Source organism: Citrus clementina, unplaced genomic scaffold (genome assembly GCF_000493195.1).
Source record: "Citrus clementina cultivar Clemenules unplaced genomic scaffold, Citrus_clementina_v1.0 scaffold_9, whole genome shotgun sequence".
Classification (NCBI taxonomy): Eukaryota; Viridiplantae; Streptophyta; class Magnoliopsida; order Sapindales; family Rutaceae; genus Citrus; species Citrus x clementina.
In genome coordinates, this window is record NW_006261964.1 from 22,121,692 (window position 1) to 22,125,781 (window position 4,090).

Below are 4,090 nucleotides of genomic sequence, written 5' to 3' on the forward strand. Positions count from 1 at the left end.
TCCTTGTTTTTTCTTTCTTATAGTATATACGATAAAATCTATGGTATTTTATATATTAAAATTTCAAAATAATTATGTATTCACTTGAATATAGTTTTACATATAAATGTTAAAATATTGTGGTATTTAATATATTATTTATTTGACATTCAAATTTAATAAGGATACAAATGTAAAAGTACATATTTTCAGCTTTTTCAATTAAAAAAACAAACAACTTAATACTTATTTTTCGAGATTTAGACGAAAAAACAAACATATTATTCAGATTCAGACATTCAGATTTATTCAGAATTCAGACTAATTCAGGTCTATTCAGATTTCAGACAAAAAAACAAACGCCGCCTTAGTCAAAATGAATCTCACTTAATTTCTTCGAAATATCAAGGATTAGATTCTTAGTGGGTTGAGTGTTATTTCAACAAGATTTTAGGGAAGAAGATTCTAACCTCTATAAAAACCTCAGAAAATTCAGATGAAGATAAGTTCAATTTTTTTCTCCTTACTCTATCTTTTATTTCTTAGTCTTTTCACTTAGAAGATTTTTTTTTTCTTTCCTTTCCCATTTTACTAAAAACCAGGCATTATTTATCTTATTTTTCTAATAAACTCATAAAACTGGCTTAAACGTCGGAGGGTTAACATCAGAAAAACTTATAATACCTCTTAATATCTATTGAGCTTTGAAATGCTCATGGATTATCTGCTTGTGGTTGTAGGGTGTCCTTGGAGATTGGCAAGCTGCTTCCCTCTAAATAAACTTAATGTTGGTGCAGAGATCTAATATGTAGACGCTAATCAAGCCGACCATATTTCGGCATAATATTATGGATTTAAAATTTTCTCAGACGTTTGATTTTATTTTAATAAATTGTAATATAAAAAAATTATAGTTCCAGTCTATTATAATGATTTAAATTAAGTGCTGCACTGAACTTTGTGATAAGCATTTTATAGTATTGTGACTAATCACTAATAGTTATTCGATGAAAAATAACATATGTTTAAATCTTAACCGTAAACAATTATAAATACATGCTGTGCCTAAAGACTATAAAAACTTAATTCATTTTAGCACCAGATCAAAACTCTTATTAGGTGAGCATGAATTAAATTGGGTCATAATTCTCCAGCTCATTAGGTGGCTGAAATTCAACCTAAACCAGAACGACTTCTGCTTGGATGTAAAATTGACACAGAAATTGGGATGGCAATGAAAACAATTTTCTGCTCCTGTGGGCGCATCATGAAAAGAGAGTTCTGATTTGATGCAATTTTGACCCTCTATTATTTTTATCCATAGATGTTTAGAACGTACTGATATACAACGCTTTTGATGGATCAAGAGAAATATAGTGCTGTTAATGGAGTTGATCATGATTATGAAAATAGACTGATGCGCTAGGAGATTGACCAAGTCACTCATTTAAGCTTTATATTATGGGTCGGATAGAGTCTCTGTGGGCCTGACTTATATTGTTAAGTCCATTTTGGGAGATTAACCTGCAAACCAAAATTGAAAAGAGCGGTGATATTTATTCTCTTAATTTGTGTCATCAGCTTTTAGGAATAGTAATGGGTGATATCCACTGCTGAGTTTATTATTAAATTCACCCTACAAAAAAAATAAATTACTAAACCTACCCACAACCCACAACGAGATTTTATTTTTAAAAAAAAATCTGCTGGCCGTGGGTTTTAATAATTACCAAACCTACTTACAATCTTCAGTGGATTTTTTTACAGTTTTCTCATTTAAAATCATAAATATATTAAAAAATACTTTTAATAATACATAAACATTTAAATTATATAATTCAAACTATAAATTTATAAAAATAGCCGAGAAAATCTATATACAACACTCAATTCTAAATTTTATCAATGTAAATAAGAAATTAAAATTTGAACATTAAAACAAATGCACAAAATATTTCTGTTGTAAATAAATCATTATCATTAATATCACTGCATTTCTCTATCTTTTAATCAATAAACAAATAATGTCAACCATACTAATAAGAAAATTTTATACAACTACTATAAACAATAAATTAAACAAATAAACACCTAACTTTAGTAAGTAATCATAAGATTCAAGTCATTACACACACGCACACACACTCACACACTCACAAAGTAGTTTTTCAGTCAGCGATCCTTAACTTTGTTAAAGTTAGGGACAAAATAAAAGACAAAAAATAATATAGTAGTTTATTAATATTATGCTGGAGTAAGATAAGTTAGGTTTATTAATTAGGAACTTTAACTTACATATATTATGATTAAATTTTTTTAATATAATTTTTATTATTAAAATAAAAATATAAATAATTAAAACAAAAATGCTGGTTGGTGGATACTTGCATGGGTTCTAGTAGATTTTTAATCAATACCAAACCCTCTCGCAACTTCCTACGAGTTTAAGTTTAAAATATCAAATTCGTCCATAACTAGGGATGTAAAATAAATCCAGATCTGGCCTGGATCCGCATATTAAAAAATACAGATTCGGATATGGAAAATGGGCATCTGCACGGATTTGGATCTGGATAAATTTTATTTTAAATTAAAAATTAAATTAAAAATATATATTAAAAATAAATTTTATTTGTGGATTTATTATGTTGTTATATATTATTCATGTTGATATATTAATTGTTGGATTATGATTGAATTTTATTTGATATTATTAGGTAAATTATTGAATTTTATTTTAAATTAAAATTAAATTAAAAATTAAAAATTATATCAAAAATAAATTTTATTTGTGGATATGATGTTGTTGGATTATAATTGAATTTTATGTGATATTACGAGGTAAATTATTGAATTTTATTTTAAATTAAAAATTAAACTAAAAATATACATTAAAAATGAAATACAAAATGAAAAATTAAATTTTATTTGTAGATTTATGAGATTATTTGTATGTTATTCATGTTGAATTATTTATTGTTAAATTATGATTGGATTTTATTTGATCTTATTAGGTAAATTATTGAATTTTTAAATTCTATATTAAATTATTAAATTTTAATTTTTGTGGATCCGGATATCCGAAATATTCGCTCGCATCCGTTGCAGATATTACCCGCATCCGAATCCACATCTTTTTTTGTGGATCCGGATATAAAATTATTAATCCAGCTCCAGATCAGGATGCACCTACATGTGGATCCAGATCCAAATTTTGTCAACCCTATCCATAAGGACCATAACCCACAAAATTACCCACAGCGAACAGGTTAATTTCATAGTCATAGGTAATTTTGTCATCCCTGTCAATTCTCACTAATCATTTTTATACCAATATAATAGGGTTATTTGAATCTAGCAAATTCATTACTGCATCCTTTTTTGAATTAAATTTTTTATTGTGAATATATAATTTGATCAGTAACTTATTTGTTCATGTTCTCTCTCTTCCCCCCTCCCTCCATTCTCCTTTCTTGTCAAAATTTATATGATATATAAAGTACATAATGCATTTAACAAATGAAATTGTTTAAAAATTAATAAATTCATCCCTATTGTAATTTTGAAAAAAAAATGAAATGATGGATACCCATCATAAAAAATCAAAAATAAAAGTTTTTGTATCACTGTCAATCTATTAGAATTTTTTGGGTCAAATCTCATAACAACCAACTCTAAATGATAATAATAAGTAAAAATTAATACTGTTATGTTAAAACTATGAGAAACATAAATTTTCTTTTTGGATAAGAAAAGAAACTTAAAGTTGATTGAGCAAGAAAAAATAAAAACAGAAACTAGTTTAGGTTTTGCCTATTGTTACTGTAGAGGGGGAAAGAAATTAATCAATGGTAATTTTGTGACTTTTCAGAGTTAATGAATTAAAAGAATAAGTACTAATTTGATAATTATTTTAATTAAAAAAGTGAGTTCTAAAAAGAAATTAATGGATTCAAATAACCTTGCCCATACCAAAATACTCATTTTGTCCTTGTATGAAATTATTTAAAACAATAAATAATTTTTCAAGTGCATCCATAACAATTCTACTAATATCTTCACAAATCATTCAACCAAAATAAAGAAAAAAATCGATTCCTACTATGTACTA